The 25,285-nt window shown below is 38.9% G+C and overlaps 1 protein-coding gene across 13 annotated transcripts in view; it reads right to left on the bottom strand.

Annotated features, from left to right (window-relative positions):
- Window positions 1-20,704, bottom strand: part of RAP1A (RAP1A, member of RAS oncogene family) — a 96,851-nt gene extending 76,147 nt beyond the window's left edge. Inside the window, exons 1-3 of one of the 13 annotated variants that reach the window (XM_063625682.1) lie at window positions 20,516-20,695; window positions 12,782-12,875; window positions 11,690-11,826 (exon numbers count right to left, since the gene is read on the bottom strand). The gene's annotated coding sequence lies outside the window, so the exon portion shown is untranslated. Of the gene's footprint in view, window positions 1-3,296; window positions 3,608-4,208; window positions 4,352-11,689; window positions 11,827-12,781; window positions 12,876-20,515 lie in introns of those variants that run through there. The other 12 variants (XM_063625681.1, XM_063625669.1, XM_063625679.1 and 9 more) reach the window with 12 other exon arrangements.
- Window positions 20,705-25,285: the final 4,581 nt, after the last annotated feature.

Genomic DNA, 25,285 nt, shown 5'->3' with positions numbered 1-25,285 from the left:
ATCACAGGCTTGGCCAAAGGTCTAAGTGATAATGAGTTAACGCTCAAGCATGGGTTGTCATTTATTTGCAGCTGTGATTCTGAGATAAAGGACTCAGTTTTGTGTACATTCACAAAGCATTTAAGTTAAATTTTGCACCAAAGAATACAATCTCTAACCTAGTTAAATGGTAAACCTCGACACACAAAATCACCATTGTGATGTTAATTTTCATAAACACACCACGCAAAAAGCATACCACTACCATGAGGGGAAAAAGTTGGCTTTTCACTTTGATAGACCCACAATCCAAAGCAAGGTAAACCTCTGTAATAAGCTTAACCTAGCTGTGGTGACAACTCAACTCCAAGTGAGGCTAGTGTCAGAAAACAGTCCTGTCTGAAATGCCTGGGTACTGACTACCCTTTTTTATATTTATTTGATTAGTTTTCATCCTAGTGGTGAGTGTAGTACTCTCATGACAGATTTTTCATTATAAAGGTAAACTAACTCTTCCAGAACACTAAAACCATTTGAGAATCTCACCTGACAGTACGTCCTAAGGAAAAAAAAAGCTCATAGTGTATTAGTTACTAACAGTATCAGAATCAACATTTAAAAATTTTAACAATGCTGTGAGTGGCTACATTTAAAGAAAAAATAGTCTCAGAAAAAAATTAGCATTTTTAGAAACTAAACACATTTCTACTTTAAAAAGCAAAGTGTAATTCTTCTGCAATGTTTACTGTTTTCTCATAAAGAAACCTACATAAATCCAGCAAAAACACTAGATTCTTAAAAAATCAGATTCTAATTCACAAAAGTGTTACCTACTACAACATCTATTCTGATATTTTGAGCTATATTAGACTAAATCTCAGGAAAATCTATGTATAACTCTGAAGGTAACACATAAGTAGAGAACTACAGAAATAAGCAGAAACAACACAGTATGATGCACCTAAACTAAACACATTACCAGAAATGTAAAAAAGATAGTGTATCTCCTTTAAAAAGAATAAAAGCTTGATAGCAACAAGAGTGTAAGTCCAAAATACTTCAATCAATAAACCAAAGATTAAAAGGCATATTTGACAGAAATGTTATGGTTCCAAGTATTTCCAGAAAGCTCACAGCTCAATAGCTTGTTTGTTCACTATGCAACTTTGACGTGCCTTTAGATTTCTGAATTACTGCCAGGACCTAAAAGTCCTCAAAAATCTGTATTATTCTAGACTATTTAAAATTCATATACTTGTCTTAAAAAAACAAAAAAGATACAAACCGAACACCTAGCCAAAATTCAACCGTGACTTATCTGTCTACTTATTAGAACATGTTATATTACAAAAGTAATTAAAATCTGGTCCAATACCAGAGTAGGCAAATAAAGGAATGAAAAAAATAGAAAACACAGGGTATGGTGGCTCACACCTATAATCCCAGAATTTTGGAGGGCAAAGGTGTGTGAATGGCTTGAGCCCAAGAGTTCAAGACCATTCTGGGCAACATAGCAAAACATTGTCTCTACAAAAAATACAAAAAGTTGGCCAGGCATGTTGGCATGCGCCTGCAGTCCCAGCTACTCAGGAGGCTGAGGTGGGGGAATCACCTGACTGCGATAAGCCGTGACCCTGCCACAGCATCCCAGCCCGGGGGTAGGAGTAAGATCCTGTCTCAAAAACAAAAACAGAAAAGAAAGAAAGAAAGAAAAATAAACACACAAAAAAGACCTGCACATATAAAGTACTTTCAATTCTTAAATGACCCAGAATTCTATTACAAATGGGAATTTATGCTGCAGAAATAAAAAACAAAGACATACACAAAAACAAAACAAAATGGGAAAGAAAAGATCCTTCCATAGAAGAATGGACAAATTACTATGTATCATACAGCTTACAAGAATGAGGTAGAATTATACATAGTGATATGAAATGACCAAAATCTCTCAGGCAAAATGCGTTAGGCAAAAAAGCAACTTGCTATAGTTAAGGAACAATATATTTTTCTTTTTTAAAAGACAGATATAGCTATATAAAAGTATTTACATGCAGTTTTTATATAAATAATATATATAGCTATTTATGTTAGGATATATATAGGAAAAGGCTAGACAAAGATTCATTTTAATGGTGGCTGTCCTTGGGGAAAGGGACTTTCTAAGTCATACACACCAAAAAATATTAAAATGTACAGAACGAAGTAATTCTACTTTTTGGAATTTATCCTACAGAAATAATTAAGGATGCATGGAAAAATTCAACTATAATGATATTCATAGCAGAACTTTTATAATAAAAAACTGAAAACTATAGAAAAATCATTTAAACAAATGATGGCAAATTCACACACTACTATACATCTATAGTATTTATCCATTAGAGATGATACTGTTAAAAGATACTCATTTATCATGAAAATTCACAAAATATTAAGAAAAAAAGGAGCATGAAATATTATGTATCTGATTTCATTTTCATCAAAGAAAAGGCATATATGCATTGAACATCACTGAGAAAGATGTACACCAAAATGTTAACAAGTTGTAAGGTAAAATTAAAGGTGATTTTTCTTTTGGCTTATGGCATGCATTCTTAACAGGAGCAGTATCACCACCAATGGGGTGAAAATTGGCTCTTGAGGGGCAAAAAAATAATTCTTATTCTTTTAGTGCATAAAACACAGATACACATACAATACATAAACAAATATACAGTCATATCTGTGGCATTAAAATTTCATGAGGGGGACAATTAGAAAAATATCTAAAAAGGCTGAGAAATAATGTCTAATTGGTACTTTCTTATTTTTTTCTACAATGAACTTGGTATTACTTGAGTTTGACTTAAGCAATCTATGTACATTTAACTAATTGAAAAGGTAAAACAAAACATAACCATGGAAAGCTAAGATATATCATTAATTTTCATTAACTATAAAATGTGCTTCTTTATTCCTATGGCTTTAAAAATATAATACAAACCATCTTTTAAAAATAACACTAAAATGAAAATATAGAGATAAATAAATTGAAAAAGCATCTCATCAGAATCATCTGGGGATCACCTACAGGAGTAAAATGCAGCACCTTAGCCCTATCCCAGACCCATAAAATCAGTATTTCTGCAAGGTTATGCAGTATACCGGAGTAGCTTTTATTAAATGAAGCACACTTACATCATCACACCACTCCAGGGAAATATGAAATCTAGACAGGAAATATATTTTAATTTGGCCTGAGATTTAAAAAATTATGTACGGAAGTAATAGAAATAATAAGAGCCTAGAAATCTAGAAATTCCCAGTAAACTCACCCCTTTCCTTTAATGAATCCAAAGATTTACAGTTCTTGGTTGGGCGCAGTGGCTCATGCCCGTAATCCCAGCACTTTGCGAGGCCAAGGAGGGTGGATCACCTGAGGTGGGGAGACTCAGCCTGACCAACATGGAGAAACCCTGTCTCTACTAAAAATACAAAATTAGCTGGGAGTGGTGGCGCATGCCTGTAATCCCAGCTACTCAGGAGGCTGAGGCAGGAAAATCCCTTGAACCCGGGAGGTGGAGGTTGCAGTGAGCCGAGATCACATCATTGTACTCCAACCTGCACAACAAAAGCGAAACTCCGTCTCCAAAAAAAAAAAAAAAAATTTACATTTCTTCACAAACTATCAAACACACCTTATTGTTCATTATCTCTACTGGGCGCAAGACATTGTGAAGAACAGAAAAGAAATAAGCAACACTCATGAATTGAATTGCTACTAAAATAAACTTACTTTATTGCCATAGTGTTGCCGAAAATCAAGAGTTTATCTAAATCTGCAAAAACCAGTATTAACTACTGGCTTTCTCTGGGTACTATATTCACAAAGAAACAGTTTTTAATTCTAGGATGAAAATTAAGTAGAGAACAAAAGTCACGTCACTGTTGGGTAATAAAAAGTGGGATACTGTCAGCTATATTCAATTCTCTAGTTAACAGACTTGTTCAGCACCTCAACCTTGAATTCAAAATTTTGCCTATACCAGATTATACATTTTTCATGCTAAATACTTTAGGTCTAAACTATTAAGTCGTGAATGCCAAAGATTTATTGTATACATAAACAATGAAACTACCTAAGTGAGGAGCTAACCGTCCCACTTAATTAATGGAGAATACCCAGGGTTGACCAAAATAGGGGATACATGGCATAAGATATTGTTCCAGTCCCAAGGATCTTTTACCTCAGTTTCATAGAAACATCAATGCCAGCCAGGCACAGTGGCTCAGACCTGTAATTCCAACACTTTGGGAGGCTGAGGTGAGGGGATCACCTGAGGTCAGAGGTCAGGAGTTCAAAAGCAGCCTGGTCAACATGGTGAAACTCCATCTCTACTAAAAATAAAAAGATTAGCTGGGTGTGGTGGCACAAGCCTATAATCCCAGCTACTTGGGAGGCTGAGGCACCAGAATTGCTTGAACCCTGCAGGCAGAGGTTGCAGCCAGCAGAGATTGCAGCCACTAAACTCCACCCTGGGCGACAGAGTGAGACACTGTTTCAGAAACAAAACAAAACACAAAGGAAACAAAGAAACATCAATCCCAACTTTGGGGTAATAACAGCAGCAATAATTTTAAGTGCTTCTTGTACCTCAGGCATGCTTATTTAAACCTCAAACAAGATATAGATATTGTTCTTTCCCCACTAACAGATGAGAAAACTGAGAAAAACTGGTAGGCACTACATGCAAACTTTTGCCAAGTGTTTTGCCTGCTGACCACAAATACAATGACCAAATATTCAAAGCAAGATTTTGCATACCATTTATATAAATGTTTAAATCCTATAATTAAACACTTATCCATAAAACAGCATATGACGTAACTGAGGCAAATCTGAGTTAGAAGAATCAAAAGGTTTCCAAGGCAAGGTACAACAGTAAAAAACCTTTCCTATTTCTCCCATCCCCATGCCCAGAAAATGGCAACTTAATTTTGTGTCTGTTTTAGTTTTAAAGGAAAAATGTTTACCATAGCATAAAATTCCATTTCAGAAATCCTATTTATTACTTGTAAAGCATTTAACTCATTTTATCACCTAAGAATCTTTATCTTTAAAAGCTTTATTAAATTTAATTTCATACTCTATAATGAATTCATTTTAGAACTTTTAGTTTGATTATAAAATATATGAACAGGCCAGGCGTGGTGGCTCATGCCTGTAACCCCAGCACTTTGGGAGGCCGAGGCGGGCAGATCATGAAGTCAGCAGATCGAGACCATCCTGGCCAACATGGTGAAACCCCGTCTCTACTAAAAATACAAAAATTAGCTGGGCGTGGTGGTGTGTGCCTGTAATCCCAGCTACTCGGGAGGCTGAGGCAGAAGAATCGCTTGAACCCAGGAGGTGGAGGTTGCAGTGAGCCGAGATCACAGCACTGCACTCCAGCCTGGCAACAGAGTGAGACTCCGTCTTGAAAAAAATTAATGAATAAAATAAATAAATAAATATATATATATATATATATATGAAGAATGTAAAGTTCATAAAAGGCTTAACAAGGGAAATAAAATATCATATGATATATAATAATACACATAATATATAACATATAATAAAATATCTATAACCCACACATCAGAGATAACAATCTAGGTCTTTTGGTGTTTCCTTTTAGCCTATATTCTACACATGAATAGATATATATTTTAAAAATAAGTACTAAAATCATACTATGTAAACACTGGTAATCTGCATTTACCAATGTAACAACAGAGAACGTTTTAAAAATAGCACACACAAATGCAATTTTATGATTGATTTTCTATAAAACACTTTGGCCTATATAACTAAAAATAGTTTATTATACTGTGAAAATTAACCAGGGTGGGAAGAGATAGTTGGTCCTTCATATAAAGGGCACTCTCTCAAATATTTGAATGTTTTTAAAAATCATCTTTAAATTTTACTGATTAAATAGCCAATTTCTTTGCACTATTAAAAAACTTCACATGCCCATCTTTGGTATGCCAACACACAGAGGACACTGAACATGTGGTTATGGGAGTGTTGTTATAAATGCAAAAGACCAAAACTGACTACAGGCTCAGCCCAGAACACTAGAACTTAAGCAGAGTCAGCTAAGAAAACCACAAAGCAATGATTCTTTATGTCCAGTATCTAAGGCCTACTACAGCTTATGTACACATGCAGGCAGATGGCACTGAGTGGTGACACAATCTCAAGTATGTTCTGTTGTGACAGCAGTCCACATCTGAAGCATAATGGGAATAATAGGATAAGTACATCATCTAAAACCCTCCAACCCATGGTTTCTACTGCAGATTTTGGTTGGTTCTTGAATTATAATGCTATCATATTCCAATGTAAAAGTTTTAACACTTGAGTGAAATACTAGTCAGAAGTTATTAAACAGTAATTTCAAATTCAAAGGGATGTTTTACAACTGAGGTTTGTCCTAGGTGTGAAACTCAGTATTCAAAAGACACAGAAACTTTTTTTAAAAAGTATATATTATTTGACCAATTTCAAGACACTAAAGTCCCAGGCTTCTTACCATTTGAACGAAAAAGAAACACTACCAAAATAACCTAATATATGAAAATCTAAACACGCAAATAAAGGTGTGTCTGATTATAAGATTCTCCCTCCCAAATCACTTGCCTATGGTTTTTCTTAAGTTAATCTGATATCCTTAATCACACCAGTTTTTATAGATACACATCTACAGAGCAAATTGATACTTGCACTTTATATGCCAAACAATTTTCTGAAGCATAAAAACTTCATGCCGGGGGTTATGTATGTCATTACTAAATCAATTGTATGATTAGAATGGAGAACAGCAGGATGCAACAGTAGGGCAGTCTAAAGCTGACATACAGAAATCCACCAGGAAAAATTAAAAACCAACACTTTGAGGATACCAAGAACCAAAATATCATATAAAGTTATCTTTTATAGGCCTGTCATAACAAGTCTCAGACAACTAGAAACAAATTTTAAAATATGTTACTTCTTCACAACAACCCTTTTCATTTAATCTAGGTTTATTGTCCTTCCAACTCCAATCAACAAGACACCATACTTCATGAAGTAGTAATTATACGGCCACAAATGGTGACAGATTAATCATTTTTTTTTTTCTTTTGAGACGAAGTTTTGCTCTTGTTGCCCAGGCTGGAGTGCAATGGCACCATCCTGGCTCACCACAACCTCTGCCTCCCAGGTTCAGGGGATTCTCCTGCCTCAGCCTCCTGAGTAGCTGGGATTACAGGCATGCGCCACCACACCCAGCTAGTTTTTTTGTATTTTTTTTTTAGTGGAGACGGGGTTTCTCCATGTTGGTCAGGGTGATCTCAAACTCCCGACCTCAGGCGATCCGCCCGCCTTGACCTCCCAAAGTGCTGGGATTACAGGCATGAGCCACCACACCCGGCCGTAGGCTCCAATATCTAATCCAAAGTATTCTACTCCTTCAACCATAATTTACCTCCTCCTAGCCCTCATTCTATCAATTTCATTTCTCTTTTTTGAGAAAATAAATTCCATTTCCACAGTCTAGCACGTCAACTTACATGTGTTATTTCCCTATGGTAAATTCTGTATCATAATTATGTTCCTTTCTCAACTTTACTCTGATTTCTTTCAATTTCTCAATTACCTATATGTACTTTCATCCTTTAGGTATCCATTCCTATGATATTCATTTAAAAGAATACTAAACTTAAAATTTATTAAGATATTAATTTGAAGGATTAGAAACTTTATAAACACAGGGTTCAGAGATTTCATACTCCTATTCTGCCTGGGTATAGGCATTAGTTAAAAAAAAAAAAAAAGGCCTCATTTATCCTACTAACCATTAAATGACTTAGAATTATCTGTTTATATTTCTGAGCAACAAATCACACTAATAGAAGACAGAAACAAACACATGCCACCAACCCTGCCCCACTCCCCACAGACTGTGATACATATTAGGTAGACAACTATGGCTAAACATTTGGACTACTGTAATTCCATCACCTCATTTCAGAATACTAAATTCTTAAATGGTTACAAAAAAAATTAAGATATAAACAGAACCAAAAGATGTTATTGATAATGAACACTATGATGCAAAGCAGACTTTTTTTTTTAAAGCTGAAAACTCTACAAATTACTCAGTTAACAGGCCGGGCGCGGTGGCTCACGCCTGTAATCCCAGCACTTTGGGAGGCCGAGGCGGGTGGATCACGAGGTCAGGAGACCGAGACCACGGTGAAACCCCGTCTCTACTAAAAGTACAAAAAATTAGCCGGGCGTGGTGGCGGGCGCCTGTAGTCCCAGCTACGCGGGAGGCTGAGGCAGGAGAATGGCGTGAACCCGGGAGGCGGAGCTTGCAGTGAGCCGAGATCGCGCCACTGCACTCCAGCCTGGGCGACAGCGAGACTCCGTCTCAAAAAAAAAAAAAAAAAAAAAAAAAAAAAAAAAGACATTACTCAGTTAACAAACCCTAAGAGAAAATTATACTTTGTAACTGTTTGATCTTTATTTCTCTCCTCAGGATTTTTACTGTATGATTTATGGAAAAAAAAGACAGGTGAAGTCACTTTATTTCTGAAGAAATTTTCTAGACTCATTTAGGAGAAAAATGGTGTGACTCACTGAAAACAGTACAGGGACAGAGGCAGTCTCCTGTCATTTACACATTCATTCATGTTTACATTTAAGCAAGATACAAATATGTATTGATCACCTATTTTCTGCTTTGTATTGCAAAAGTCCCTTCTTCTGGACGTTTACTATCCACATGATCCTCCTCTATAATTAGAGCTGCGTAAATTTTCACAAATTACATAATTACTTTGAGTTTCATCACCTGTAAAAAAACTGGACAATAACAATATCTACTTTATAGATTTACTGTGCAAATTAAATAGGATGTAAGGGATCTACACTCAAAAACATATGAGTTCCCTTCTCCCTGTAGGTCCATTACAGATAGGATATTAATCAATGGCTCCCAACCTTTCTATAAAAAAACTCTATTCTATTCCATGGATTTCACGTGTTTAAAGATTTTTGTCTACCAACTGCAGTGACATCTTATTAATCACATAAGTAAAAGCTAATCAAAATTCTCAAATTGCCAAAGACTTAAAAACTAACAAAACCCAATGCTAGGATCTTGAAGGGATAAGTACAATATTTTATTTCCTTAACAATCTGCAAATCACTACAATGTATGATAATGATTTGAGTCAATATAATCATTGGTCAAAGAAAAGATATATAATATTTTATCTGTATAAGTCTATTTAGAGTAAATGCACAATTTTCATTTGACTTTTTGTAATACTAATCATAATTCCTTCCTATCTCTGCAGATCCCTGGGAAAAACATAATTTATGGACCAGAAATTAGTGATTCTGTATGTCTAGAAAAACTACTGGTTACCCTACAGATTTAAATGAGTATTATTAGTAACACCACCTTCAAATTCACAAGTTGCATATAGTTACCCATAAAGAGAAATAATGATATCCAGTGAGCTGTTCCCTATCAACCTCATCTACCAGGCTTTTCCTAGCCTTGTGACGACAAGGGTCTTTTTGTTCTTCCTCAAACATGATGATCTGCTTCCCACTTTAGGGCCTCTGCACCAACGGGCCCTTTCTCTGCCTGGTTCATTCTTCTTATATACTGTTATGTGTCTGGCATTTTGTAATTCGGGTGCCACATTAAATATCACCATCTCAGTGAGCCTTTCCACAACACTCAATTTAAAACCCTTTCATCATTCTCTATCATTTCATCTTGCTATAGTTTCTTCATGGCATTTGGGACCTCTGAAATTATCTTATTTACTTGTTTTTCTACTGTGTCTCTACTATCATCAACCCTTCAGTGGTATAAAAATTGCCATGAAAGCACGTCTTATTCACTGCTAAATCTCTGGTTCCTAGAATAGTATCAAGCACTCAATAATCACTCAATAAATACATGTTGGAAGACTAACCAAACTGTTTATTATTACTGTTAGGGAATGACTGACTTCTTAGTCAAGAATTTATATTTAGCATTCAAAATTGCTGATTCAAAAGGAGTATGAAAAAATCTTCTGATAAAGAAAAATGTATATAATATTCTATTCAACCAGTACACTTCATTTTGTTTCATTTTAATCCTTCGGGATAGAAGCATACAAAAGTCTATTCACATTTCAGACACTTCGTATGTCACCTCATGTAAAAATTAAATGAACTATCTTATAACAGTATGCCATAAACTGCTAGCTACTTAATTTAATAATTTATTTTTTCTGTCAAGATGCAAGCATGTTTCTAAAAATGTAAGACAACAGGCCATCATAGTCACAATGCCAGAATGGCCCAAACTAAGGACTATGCTATTCTCTCAGCTATAGTTTAAGGAGTAGGAGTGATGGGAAGAGAATGACTGTAGTTCAGATTTCTGCTGGACAAACAGGCAGAAGTATCCTCAAACTTATTCAAAAGAGACTCTTATAGTTTGTAGACATTAAATCATCGTTTTGAATATCTGAGGTCCCTTTAGTAAATGAAATTTCATTCAGTTGACCAGATCTGGGCTTTTGCAGATTCACATAGGAAAAACACAGTATTTGTAAAAAAAAAAAAAAAAAAAAAAGTCACACGCACACAATCCCCAACACTATGAGCACTATGAGTTACATTTGCTTATTAATTTAAAAATATTTTCAAGGATAGTTTTAAAGGGAAGAGATTTGAATAAAAATAATAAGTACTTTATTTCTGAATTTAGGCAGTATTTGGAAACTAAAAGAAACATTAAGAAAGGTATGACAACTCACTGTTTTAAAAAATGCAAACACTTTACAAGTATCACAAGCCTGTATTTTTTTAAATTGGTGGTTGCTTCTTTTCTCCATTGGAAGATACTGAGCAGACAATTCACAGCTCATGTGAGTTTACTTATCAGTCAAAAGAAATACTATTAATATCAATCTCTGGCTAACTTGCTTTATATTATTCAGTCAAGTGGAAAGTATGAGTAGAGCTCTAGTCAGGTACTAGAATGACTAAAAATGGCATCTGCAAACTCTCTTTTTTTAATTAGGAAAATTCAGGGGTGAGAGAGAAAACAGGAATACTAAAAGTAATGTTTTTCTAAACATCATACACGCAATTTCCCATTTTTTTGCTTCTATATTTTACTTAGAAGCTGCTTAACAAACAAGAAGTCTATATTTCACTTCTCATCACTTCTGCTCACACAACCGGTGTTTTTAAAGTCCTGCAGCAATCACAAATGCTACAAAAACCACATGCAGAAGAATTTCACCTTACAGTGAAGCGTTTTAAGGTAATAGCTCCAGAAATACAAAGTCTAAAAGCGAGGATATCCTGTTAACCAAGAACTCAAAATGCTAACTAAATAAAATTACTGCAGGAGATTGTACATATATATTTTTAAAAGCATAAATATATGCTTTTTACTGATGAAATGTTAGGAATCTTGGAATGTTTTATCCTTCAATTTTTAAAAAGTGAGTCCCATCTTCTCTCAAAGGCTGCCTAACTGCATGTAAGCCTAGGCTGTTTCTTTTGAATTTAATCTCCAAATTGGTTGTATAGATCTTCACAAACCTGAAGCCTAAGCACTTCCTCCAAAACTCTCCCTCTTGTTTTCCTTTAAACCCTCAGATCTCACCTTACCTGTGTTACTATTAATCCAGATTCCCGGTCTTCAACCTCTTCCTTCCTCAATTCATTCTTTACTCTACAAGCAAATTCATCTGCTTTTCGATGAATGCTTTTATCAAGTCATTTTCCGCGTACCAAAGCTTGTACTCCTGAAAAAGTCTACACTTATCAACCTAGCATTCAATGGCTTAAAAGTCTAGCCCCAATCTCCATAATTCTCCCTTATCTCCATATTTTCTAACTATACAAAAGCCTAAGCTTCTGTCAAATTAATCACCTGTCCTCCAACTTCTCCTGAACTTTCTTTCTATCTTGGCACATGCCACTCCTACCACAAAGAATGTCCACCATTCCCCTCCTGCTGCCACTGCTCACCACAGCCCAGTTGCATTTCAGTATTTATTCATGTAAACAAGAACACAAAAATGAGATATTTCTTGCCCTTGAGGAGACTGGCAGAAAAAACAAATTTAATGAAAACGGCTAGTTTTTATTAAATACCTATGTGCCAAGTGGTCTTACATATTATTCTAATCCTCTCAACAATCCTATGGGGTAGATATTATTCTCCTTTTATAAAAATAAGGAAGCCAAGGTTTAGAAAAATCAAATCATATACATATTTAGCAGGTTGCCTCAAATCATGTACTTAGTAAGTGGCAAAGCAAGGACACGAACCCAGGCTGCCTAACTCCAGAGCTACTGCTCTAAACATTAACAATTTTTTTTTGTTTTTTCAAAGTCAGAACCATGTGACTACCCCCTTCATCTATCTGAAATAATTTAGTTTTACATATTATTTCTACTTATTACACACTATAAAACAAGCTTTCTCATGTTTGTCATTTTAATAAAAGAACATTAAAATTCTAGCTCTCCATAAAAAAAAAACTTTAATCAGTAATTTTTTTTTGGTCACAGATTACTTTTACCTAAAATATTTTTAAAGAAACTCATTTCAAAAAGTTTTTTGGAAGATAACTGCAAATTTCTTTCATACAGTATGATGGTTTTACAGATTATTAATAATATGAGGATTTCTGCTATTACCACCCAAGAATATAACAGATGTCTATTACATTGGCAAAGATTGTAAAAACTGACCTACTCAATGCCATTGAAGGTGCAGTGAGACACATACTCTTATACACAGGGTAATCACCCTCTGATCCAGTTATCTCACTTCTGGGAATCTATCCTACAGGAAGAAAAAAAAAAAAAACAGAGATGCAATCAAAGATACATGTACAAAAAACGTCTGTCCCAGTGTTATTTAAAATAGCAATATTATAAAGAATCAACTTTAAAGTCTCAAACTAGGAGACCAACATCCCATGCAGGAAAAAAAAAAAGTATGATCAAAACAATATATATAAAGTTATAATTCTAAGTTTCGTAAAAAATAAATAAATAAAAAATCCGTACATGCAAGGAACAAACTGGAAAAATGTATATTAAAGTATTAGTAGTAACTTTTTCTGGATGATAGGCTCATGGATGTTTTCAATTTATTCTTTACACTTAACATTCTTTTCAAAATCTGCCACAGTATAACATCAATTACTTTAAACACACACAAAAAATGTTTAAGCAGTTATAACCACCGAAAAAGATCCTGAATCTAACAAGGGCATATTACTTGGAATAAGAAATACATTTCCTAGTGCAAAGAAAACGTCAGACTTTTTTCCAGCTTCTATTATGCCCAGAAGCTTGTTTTCAGCTTCTATTATGCTCACCTTTACTTTTAGATTGTGTAAAGAATGTCATCCAAAACTCAGTAGTACCTGTATTTATGAAACTGCACAAGGCCCACTATCTAAAAGTCAGCCAATGTTCCAAGAGAAAGAATCACACTTAAATGGACTATTTTATTATATATGTCTACTGAGAATAATACATGTCCAATTAATCCAAACTCAAAACATGCAAAAATGGAAAAACCAGAAAAATTATTCTCATTTTGCAAACTACATATATTATTGTTGCCTTATAAACACATCATAATTAATTAGGTTGGGAGAGAAGAGGATCTTGAAAATAAAACTGTCAAGCTAACAACAGTCACTAAAAATGCACATTTATGCATGTTGTCTATTTGCACACTTCTGTCCTAGCAGATAGTTGACTTTAGTGGCAAAGGATGATTTTAATCAGTGTAGAAAAAAATATTAACATGCCATTCTACAAAACAACTTCTGACATTAAACAGAGAATTGAAATTGCTAGCTGAACCAGGAAACAACTTCCCTACAATGTGTGTATATACATGCATGTGTGTGTGTGTGTGTGTGTGTGTGCATGTGTGTGTGTGTATGTATACATATGCAGAAAAGCTATTTACAAAAAATAAGTCTTGGACTGAAGTAAAACAGGCAGTAAACCAACAATTCTTATTTAACTCTATTTTAAACAACTGGGAAACTGATTTGGTCTAATACTCATAAGCTGTTAGAAAAAAAGACCACCGAAATAGCTGTTCACCAACTAAGAGAATTTGAGATGTTCACAATTTATTTTACTTAAAAAATGAGTATCATTCTATTTTCACTCTATCATGAAAATACAACACTGATTTATAAAACACATGACAGGCTGTGGCAAACAAAATAAACTGCCAGACTATAATAAATTCCTTCAAGCAGAAACTACACCTTCACATCTCAGTATCCATCAAAGAGCCTAATTTGGGTTTACTTAAACATCTGTTCAATGACTGAATCTGAAATCTATTAATGAAATTATGAATTAACTGTGGTGGCACACGCCTGTAGTCCTAGCTACTCAGGAGGCTGAAGTGGGAGGATAGCTTGAGCCCAGGAGGTGGAGAACAGCATGGGTGATATAGCAAGACTCTGTGAAAGAAAAAGGAAGAAAAGGGAAATAGAAAAAGAAAGAGGAAGAGGAAGAGAAGAGAGAAAAAAGAAAAGAAATTATGCAACCTTTTCACAAGCATAGGATGGAATTTAAAGGGTAGTTCCAAAGGTATCAATAGATTTGGGCTAGATTGTTCACTGTGTAAAACTGAAAGATTAGCGTTAAGTTTCAACTGCTACAATATTTAACTTAGTGCTTGCTTGCTTAATGTTTTATAATATAGCCAACTTGTCTAGAACAGAATGATCCTACTGATAAATGAATTTAAAATATCACTGAAAACACAGTGAGTGAATTTACTCTCTGGATTACACATCTGACATATCTGAAATGTATAGTCAGCAATAAAATTTCCACTACTAACTTAGAGTCATATAAACTGCATTTGGGATATATCCAAATAGTCGTATTCAGTTCTTTGTGCCTCTTTTTATAGTTTTGTCTTTTCTAAAGACAAAAACAAAACAAAAAAGAAAACAGTTAAAAAACAAAAGACATCTAAAACACAGTCCTACCATGAACAAAACTGTCTTTTACCTCCAGAATAAGTGGGTACAGCACTGCATTGCAAAAAACCATGAATGAGTAACATGTTATAGGTGTATACACCTAGGAGTTCAAGGTAAGGCACTTCAAGTTTTAATTAACCCAAAAGTATCTTTTATTAGTTTTTTTAGTTTAATATACTGCTATGCTTATGAAATATGGCCTAATTTAAATACATTCGGACACTAAAACATATGATTACATATTTAATTTTAAATTTAGTTAACTTTAACACTTTGAACCACTCTACCAGTGTAAACTAAATAGGTCAGAGGTAAGAAACACTGGGAAAATTTGAGTGATTTATAAAGAAATTTTTTTCAGATTTATCTAACCTAAATTTATACAGCCTAAGTAAATAAGTCATTAGTGCTTTTAAAAAAGCCATTAACTTGTCTACTGATTGGAGTTTATTTCATAAAACATTTAATTTTCCATGCATATATCATGTATTTCCGAAAATTAAAAGAATTATTTTTAAACCACTTATAAAAGCACATTATTTCCTGTTTCAACTCTACCTTAATAACCATACACAATTTCCTTTTTTTATTGGTGCATGTGTATATGCATGTTTGTACCTTCTACTTCTAAAAGGCTTATTTTCAAGCGGAAATGAGACCATGGCACGGTTCTCTGTTGAACTGCTTTGTTGATCAGAACCTCATGATAATGAACAAAGCTAAGCTTATAGGTTCAATACTCATCTGGATCATTTAACTTTGAAACAAAGTGCCCTCTTAACCAGTCATCTCACAACTGTGTGCAGGGGACTGAGAGAATGTGAATTATGCAGTGCAAATCTATACCACTATTACAAAAGTTTCAAAATGTAAATGAGCTAATATTAACATTATCTTTGTATACGAAAAACTAAAAAGCACATAAAAACTATTGCTTGTAATCCCCATACTTCATGCACACAACAAAAGAAAAAATGGACACTTCTTCTGTCTCAGTAACATACTAAAGCTTAAATATTTTTGTTTAATGCTAATCTTTTTCATAAGATATGAATCTGGCATTAAGTAATGCAGCAATTATATGACATCAGAATAAGCAAAAAATTCTTGGAAATAGGTCATAACTCTTCTTACAAATGATTAGGTGTAATCAATTAATTGTTATAACCAATTAATTTGAAAAGGGACATTATAAACAAGTAAACTTACATTCACAATTTCAAATGTATCCCAATATTAAAATATAACTGCTTTACATTAGTTATTTTCACTGACCAACTAAGAGAATTTTAGAACCACGAGATTAGAAGTGATCTGAGGTTCGATGAACATTTACGGTGTCCCTATCACATGTCAGAAACAGAACAAGGTGCTTTCAAGTAACTCAAGTGATTCAACCCACTCCCTTGTATAGAAGTCAAAGCTCCCCACCTATGCCAAATCAAGCCATCTAGGTTCCAGAACCAGAAATTCTGGGCAAAGCCCTCACAGTGGTATAGTTTTCTATCAAAACTGGCTGGTGTCATCATCCCCTATAAACCAAATAAAATTTCAATGTTGATCTATTTAACAAAAACAATAGTCTCAGCTGCACAAGTCCAGCACTTTGGGAGGCCGAGGCGGGCGGATCATGAGGTCAGGGGTTCAAGACCAGCCTTACCAACATGGTGAAACCCTGTCTCTACTAAAAAAAAAAAAAAACACAAAAATTAGCCAGGTGTGGTGGCACGTGCCTGTAATCCCAGCTACTCAGGAGGCTAAAGCAGGAGAATCCCTTGAACCTGGGAGACGGAGGTTGCAGTGAGCCAAGATCACATCACTATACTCCAGCCTGGGTGACAGAGCAAGACTCCGTCAGAGTCTCAGAAAAAAAAAAAAAAAGTCTCTTTTTTGAACTATAAAGAATTACAACAATTAAAAAATTCAACTGTGAGTCTTCAACTAAGTACCTACACAATTTACTGCAAAGAACAAAACATGGGGCTGTCACAGCTATAAAATTCTAAAAACATCATACAAAACAGAAATTAAACAAATTACAGATACCATTAAAAATTCCTTTGTTGCCAGCCACAGTGGCTCACCCCTGTAATCCCAACAACTTTTGGAGGCCAAGGTGGCCGGATCACTTGGGGTCAGGAGTTTGAGATCAGCCTGGCCAACATGGGGAAACCTCGTCTCTACTAACAATAAAAAAAAAAAAAAAAAAATTAGCTGGGCGTGGTGGTGGGTACCTGTTATCCCAGCTATTCGGGAGGCTGAGACAAGAGAATCGCTTGAACCCAGGAGGCAGAGGTTACAGTGAGCCAAGATTGCACCACTGCACATCAGGCTGGGTGACAGAGCAAGACTCATCTCAAAAAAATTCAATTTTTAAAAATACCCCTTTGCAAGGAAAAAAAACAATTACCAACATGAAAATTTGGGTGTCTAATCACTATTTTATATAAAATATCATCAACCATACACTAAAGTTGATGGGTAACACTAAACACTGGCAAGATCTGGAGTAACTTAACTATTACAATACAAATAATGACAGACTGTGAAACTCCCTGAGGGCAGAGACCCTGTCTAATTCATCTCTGTATCCAACAATTAGCATCCTGTAGTTAAATGTTGGGGAGGTAAGCTAACATCAGAACTTTAAACGTGAGCTATCGAAAAATTCAACTTAACAATCTGAAAGTTCTCTTTTTATGACTGACATTATTTTTTAAATGTTAAACAATAATGTCCAATGCAAGTATACAAGTGACATTACCATGAAATGTTTGTCAACAACTGTGGCTGCCAAAATTAGTATAACCTAGTCTTAAGAGTATAAGGTAGGGTGAGGGGATAGAAACAGTGGCAGGGAAGGGTAGTAAGGGAAGACCTGAGACTGGTGCAGAGACCTGAAGAAGTGAGGGATATATACTGCCTTGGGGAAAAAGGTTACAGGCAGAGAGGACATTAAGTGCAGACACCTGAGTGTATTTGACCTTTTTGGGAACTAGGAGGCCAGTGTGGCTGGGGTACAGTAAGCAAGAGGAAAAGTAAAGGGGCTTGAGATTAGGGAAATTGCTGGGCAGCTGTAAGGCTTGTAGGCCATGGTAAGAACTTTGGATTTTACTGTGAATGAGATGGGAAAACACTGGAGGGTTCTGAATAGAAGAGAGACTTGTTCTGAAGTTTGTGAGCATCATTGTAGCTGCTGTGTGGAAATCAACTTGGGGTGGAGGGGCAAGAGTGGAAGCTGGAAGATCAATTAGGAGATTAATAATCTTCATTTCTAACCTTTTTCAGTGATTGCAAAATTGTGTATCTTTCTGCTGTTGGGTAAGTAGTTTCCTTTTCTTCCCATCTGTTAAAATAATTAAACGAACATGTGCATATACAACATTTTCTTTCATTTGTAATATTTCCTTGGGATTCATTTTCAGAAGGACTACAGGAACAACGCATATGAATATACTTGTCTTCTGGGGTATATTACGTGTAGATACTGTCCTTCCCGAGGCCATACAAAAAGTGAACAAAGGCTTTTGAGCTGTTTTAATATGGAACTGTGTAACACTGAGGGATTCCATCCAGTTCACTTCTAAGACATAAGTTCATGGTTGGCCTCAGAGGGTCCCTAAAACTAATTCAAAATTTTGTGAATAAATGCCTATTAACTTTATTCTGGGGAGAGAGTTTATATATTTCATCATATTCTCAAAGGTGTCAGTGGCCTAGAAAAGGTTAAGAATTACTATCTTACAAACTGGAAATGGACTGCAATATCCTAATATAGAGTACCTCTCAAAAGGACAGAAGATTTAATACCTAGACTCATCTTTGTAATCATTCAATTCATTCCACAAATACTGAACATGTACGATCCTCAATACCTAGCAGCTAATCGTATCTGAAGTAGACCATAGTTTAAAACACCAAGAAAACTAGACAGAATTCACTGAAATATCACGCTACAAAAAAATATCGAACTATATAATTTCAAAACAACAATGTTACAGGAAAGCATAATAAAGACAGAAAGTCTGGGGCCTAATTTAATGCTTATTATGTCAAAGTATCACAGAAATAAATTACATCACAAGGAAAGAAAAACTACACATAGGCATGTCCACCCCCACACATTCTGACAGGAAACCCAAAGAAAGTTTCCAAATCCTGTTTCCAGCAGCATCTCTTGTGAGACGGCCCTTCATGCTTTTGAAGGTAGGAGCCCCAAGTTAAATCTAAGAGCTGATACTTTACTCTTACTGTAATCAAAACAAAAACATCATCCGCCACCTAAGAAAAAGAGTGGCTACCTGTAGGGCTGTGGCTCATTCACCTTCTGCTCTATTATTCTATTTCATTTCTTATACCTCCTCCCTTCAAAGAAGTAACAAAATGATTTTCCCTCCCAAAACAGAATGCATTACTCCTCAATGGCAGTTCTTTTTCCAAGAGGTCAAAGGTTCCCTAAACTCTGGTTCTCAGCCCTACGAGGAGATCCCATTTTGTAGGCACAAATGTCTTCCTCTCATCTTCTCCCCGTAGCAGTAAATTACACAACTCGGCTGAAGACACCGTCCTTAACTTCCTGATTAAGGAGGCAAGAGATACTCTTACCAAGCCGCTAGTTTGAAGGATAACAAGAATCACACCGTGACCTCTTCCCTAACAAAATTCAGGGAAGAAGCAGAGACCCATGAAAAGTAACACTGAAAAGGCGAACACATGGTAAGCTACGGAAGACGTGAGGGTAAAGAAGGCGGGAAAGGGGCTGGAAGGTGGAGTGGGATGTAGATGTCAGCCCTATTAACTGGGGGAATAAAGGAAGGAAAGGGAGACCCTGAACCCTGACAGAAGTGAGCCCGGAGACAGCAACGCTCCAGTCTACCCGCACTTCTACAGCAGAGGACAGAGAATTCACCCAATCCTCCAACCCCATTCCCGGTGTGTCCCCCCACCCGCCCCCGCCGGCCCAAAAGGGAGAGCTGGGTTTGAAGGAAGCTCTGACCCTAGACAGGGGACATGTAAGAGGAGGAAGGCAGCGATGTCCAACCTTCTGCTTCTCTCAGGCAGTGAGGTACGAGGGCACCGTGTCTGGGGAGATGGTGAGGGAAATGGGCTTGTGCTATGACACCTCGGGGAGTTGAAGGGTGGGGGACACAATGTCCTCTTTCTCTCCCACAGCCGGCCGGGGCCCCTCCCGACGGTCTCCCGCAGGCCTACAGTCGACCGGGTCGGTCCGCGGGCGTGGTTGGCTCTGGCCCTGGCGGCGGCCGGGCCTCCCAGATCCCCGGCCCCTCCCGCCGGCCAGGCCCCCGGGCCGCCGCCCCGGACACCGATGGAACGCGGAGGAAGGGGGAGCCAGGCGACCGACCGGCGACATGAGCCGCCTCACCCTCGGCTCGGCGGACCCGCGCCCCCCGCTCCCTCTGGGACCGTCTGGGGCTCCCGGCCCCTCACTCACCCCCCCCCGGTCCGGCGCCTCCTCCACCTCCTCCACCTCCTCCACCTCCTCCTCCTCCCTCCTCTCGGCCGTGGCTCCTGCTCCGGCTCTGCGCGGCGACAGCGGCGGCGGCGGCGGCCTCGGGAGCGGCGGCGGCGCCTCCTCCAGAACGCGCACGCACGCACCACGCAGGCCCCGCCCCCTGATTCTGCCCCGCCCCTCCAAGTTGGCGACGGCTGGGCTTCGGCCCCGCCTTCCTCGCGGAGTTCCGGAGTCCGCTTAAAGGAGCCACGCACAATGGAGCCGGGAAAGCCTGGAACTACCGGGAAGGGGCGGGGAGTTTTAGCTTTGCATAGGGGGGGATGGGAGGTGGGTAAGACCGGAAAAAAAATGAGGAAGGGTCCAAAGATTCAAGAAGAGAATTTGGAGGGAACGCAATCATTTGACAAGCCCTAATTGAGCACCTGTTAGGTTCCAGGCGCTGTTCTAACTAAGCGCAGAGGAATAAAGTCATAGACAGGCAAAGGCCCTCTTGCAGCTTGCATGCTAGTGGAGTGGGAGAGGGGAGACAGACAACAAACAAGTGACAAAAATTGCAGGTAGTGATAAGTGGTGTGGAGAAAAATAAAGCAGGGGATAGGGTGACTTTACACCTGGTGAGATACTGCCTCTCAAAGAAGACCTTTGAGCGCATACACACGGGATGAAGGAATAAGTCTTGCAAACACGCGGGCCGGGAAGAGGAATAGCCTTTCCAGGTTGAGAGAACATCAGCCATAAACCCAGAGGTGGGGATACGCCTGCCATGTTGCAGAAACAGTGAAAAGCCGGCATGGCTGAGCAGCCTCAGCCAGCCCGAGAGCGGTACCAGCTAGGCTCGGAGAGGCGGGCCAGTGGCCAGATCCAGTGAAGCCTGTGGGCCATTATAACAAGAACTGGAAACCATGAGAGAAGGGTGAGCCGAGGAATGACCGCATCTGATTCACGTTGTTAAAAGTTAGTCTTCCTGATCTGATGTGTGTAAAATACACAATGGGGAAGCACAGATGTCCTTGGGATACCAGTAAGGTAGCTTGGACTAACTAGCCTGGCAGCCACGGACAGGATGAGAAGAAGGCTGTTTTATTTTATTTAGATACATTTTGATTGGAATGGATTTGGATTTGGGGCATAGTGTGTGAAAGAACAAAAAGAAATCAAGAGTTGATTCTTAGGTTCAGGCCTGGTGACTGAGTTAATGGCGGTGCCACTTAATGAAATGGAGGAGCAGATTTGGGGATGGGGATATCAAGAGCCTTTTCTTACACATGTTATGTTTAAGGTGCCTGTTATACATCCAAATGGAGATATTGAATAAACAATTGATTTTGAGTGCAGGAGGAGATAAACCATTTGGGATACTTGTTAAGTCTTAAGTCTAGTTAGGATCACATAGGGAGGGGAGATAGCTGAAGGAACGGACCCAAGAGGCACTCCAACACTTGAAGGTTAAGTAGAAAAGGAGGAGCTACCGGTCAGGGCAGGAGAAACATCAAGAGAAGGTGAAGCGTTGGAAAACAAGATAATTGTTTCAGGAAGGAGGGAGTGAAAAGTCTTATCAGATACTGCTGAAATTAGTAAGATAAGGACTGAGAATTTGAACACTGGATGTGGCCTGATGAAGTTGCTGATGACCTTGATGAAAACAGTTTCAGTGGAGTCATAGGGGAGAAAGTCTGATTAGGGTATGTTAATAGGATGGGAGGTGAGGAAGAGAAAGTGTTCTAAACAGCTCATAAGAGGCTTTGCTGTGAAGGAGAAAAGGGCAGTAGCCAGAGCGGTACCTGAGATCAAGGGAGGGTATTTTAAGATGGGAAATGCTTTTTCTCATTTTAGTATGCTGGAATGAATTTTTTTTTTTTTTTTTTTTTTTTTTTTTGAGACGGAGTCTTGCTCTGTTGCCAGGCTGGAGTGCAGTGGTGTGATCTCCGCTCACTGCAACCTCCAACTCCCTGGTTCAAGCGATTCTCCTGTCTCAGCCTCCAAAGCAGCTGGGATTACAGTCATGTGCCACCACGCCTGGCTAATTTTGTGTTTTTATTAGAGACGGGGTTTCTCCACGTTGGCCAGGCTGGTCTCGAACTCCCGACCTCAGGTGATCCACCCGCCTCGGCCTCCCAAAGTGTTGGGATTACAGGTGTGAGCCACCTCGCCCAGCCGGAATGATTCTTTAGAGAGGTAAAATTGGGCCGGGCACAGTGGCTCACAGCTGTAATCCCAGCACTTTGGGAGGCCAAGGCAGGTGGATCACGAGGTCAGGAGATCGAGACCATCCTGGCTAACACGGTGAAACCCCATCTCTACTAAAAATACAAAAAAATTAGCCAGGCATGGTGGCAGGCGCCTGTAGTCCCAGCTACTCGGGAGGCTGAGGCAGGAGAATGGCATGAACCTGGAAGGCGGAACTTGCAGTGAGCCGAGATCGCGCCACTGCCCTCCAGCCTGGGCAATAGAGTGAGACTCCGTAAGAGTGGTAAAATTGATGACACAGAAGGCAAGAGGAGACAACTGGAGAAAGAGTGTCCTCAAATAGGTGAGAAGCAATTGGATCTAGCAAGAAGTGAAAGGGTTGAGGCCGGGCGCAGTGGCTCACGCCTGTAATCCCAGCACTTTGGGAGGCTGAGGCGGGCGGATCACGAGGTCAGGAGATCGAGACCACGGCGAAACCCCGTCTCTATTAAAAATACAAAAAAATTAGCCGGGCGTGGTGGCGGGCGCCTGTAGTCCCAGCTACTCGGAGAGGCTGAGGCAGGAGAATGTCGTGAACCCGAGAGGCGGAGCTTGCAGTGAGCCGAGATCGCGCCACTGCACTCCAGCCTGGGCGACAGAGCGAGACTCCGTCTCAAAAAAAAAAAAAAAAAGAAAAGAAAGGGTTGGCCTAGGATAGGAGTAAGGGAATGCATTCACACACTATTTCTGGAGAGAAGGTAGAGTGTCTGGGTGCAGATGCAGATAGATTAGGCGGTACATCTGGTGGTGGCACGCTCAGGCCCCTGCAGAGCAGAGGCGGCAGGTAGGAGCTGAAATGTAACCCTTGTTTTGCCCACAAAGCCATGTGCCCTGGTGGGGTCACATCAGCTTGGAGGAAGGGGTACTTTTCTGATTGCTCCACCAGGAGAGGTGGTGCATTTTAGCAGTCCTGCATATAACACACACACATGCGCATACACACACATGCATACCCACACACACACATGTATGGACCTTTTCCCATTTTCCACTGAGTGCCATATGTACTGGCTGCCTCACTGGGATTGATGAGGTGAGATCTGTTCTTTACGCAATGAAAAGCTGTTGGCTATTAAAGGAGATAGAAGAAGGTGAGAAATAATCTCCTTGAAGGGTGGAAAAGTGACTAGAGAAGTGTAGCATGGACAGTGCTAAGGGCCCTCTTGAGTCGATGGTCATACATTAAAGTGAGACCACTCAGCAAGGCCATGTGATTCTCCTCCAGCCACACTCCATTGCTTGGGGGTTGGAGGAGAATTGTATTTGACCAGGTCTGAGTTTTGCTGGGGAAAGCCGATGAGAGGGGTAGGAGTATTATGTAAGGGAGTGATTATAGTGGTAGACCTTGGAATTTAAGCGGGAGGGAAGACAGGGCAAGTAAAAAGTGGTGAAGTCAATGGTTTGGTGTGGTCCCTGTGAGAAGTAGTTTGAGAGGAAGTAATCAAACAAGTGAGGGCAAGGGGACTTTCCAAAGGTTGAGCATGGGGAAGGGTGAGTAAGGCGGTTAGGGGAGAGGAAGCACAAAGTATCTGTGAGAAAAAGGTTCAGGCTGGCTCCAAGGAGCTAAGGAAACAGCAAAGCCCTTGGGCTTCTGTCCTTATCACTGTATATGTGAACCGTTGGTTTGGAGAGGTTGAGGAACTGGATTGCCCACTCATAATCTTCAGGGAGCTGCACAAATGGGAGAAACTGAGTGCAGGAGGAGATAAACCAATTAAATCCTCCCAGGGCTCCTTTACAAGCTTTGGGAGAACCCAATGGGCACTTTGCTTTCCCTGCCCTTTCCTTTCACCAGGGATATCTGACCATTTGTGTAGACACTTTATCTGGCCTGGTATTTGACAGAAACTAAACAACACCTTTCTTCCTAAATCCAGCTCCTCCTCTGCCTGACTTCCTCTTTTCTGTTCACGGCACTACCTTTCTCAGTCACTCAGCTGCCAAACCGAAGCCTCCTTTAATCCATCTTCCTCATTCTGTGCCCAATTAGTCCCTAAAGCATAGTGAGCTGCACTGTTCAATAAACATTGCACTGTGATGGAAATGTTCTTTATCTGCATAGTCCAATACAGGAGGTACATATGGCTATTGAGACTTTATTTTTTTTATTTTTATTTTTTTTTATTTTTTTGAGACGGAGTCTCGCTCTGTCACCCAGGCTGGAGTGCAGTGGCGCAATCTCGGCTCACTGCAAGCTCCGCCTCCCGGGTTCACGCCATTCTCCTGCCTCAGCCTCTCCGAGTAGCTGGGACTACAGGCGCCCACCACAACGCCCGGCTAATTTTTTGTATTTTTAGTAGAGACGGGGTTTCACCGTGGTCTCAATCTCCTGACCTCGTGATCCGCCCGCCTCGGCCTCCCAAAGTGCTGGGATTACAAGCGTGAGCCACCGCGCCCGGCAGCTATTGAGACTTTAAATGCAGCTAATGCAACTGAGGAACTAAAATTTTTTTTTTTTTTTTTTTTTGAGACAGAGTCTCGCTCTGTCACCAGGCTGGAGCGCAGTGGCACGATCTTGGCTCA

The sequence above is a fragment of the Symphalangus syndactylus genome, chromosome 12 (genome assembly GCF_028878055.3).
Source record: "Symphalangus syndactylus isolate Jambi chromosome 12, NHGRI_mSymSyn1-v2.1_pri, whole genome shotgun sequence".
Lineage (NCBI taxonomy): Eukaryota > Metazoa > Chordata > Mammalia > Primates > Hylobatidae > Symphalangus > Symphalangus syndactylus.
The sequence above is the reverse complement of the archived record's forward strand: the minus strand, read 5'-3'. Positions and strand labels throughout refer to the sequence as shown.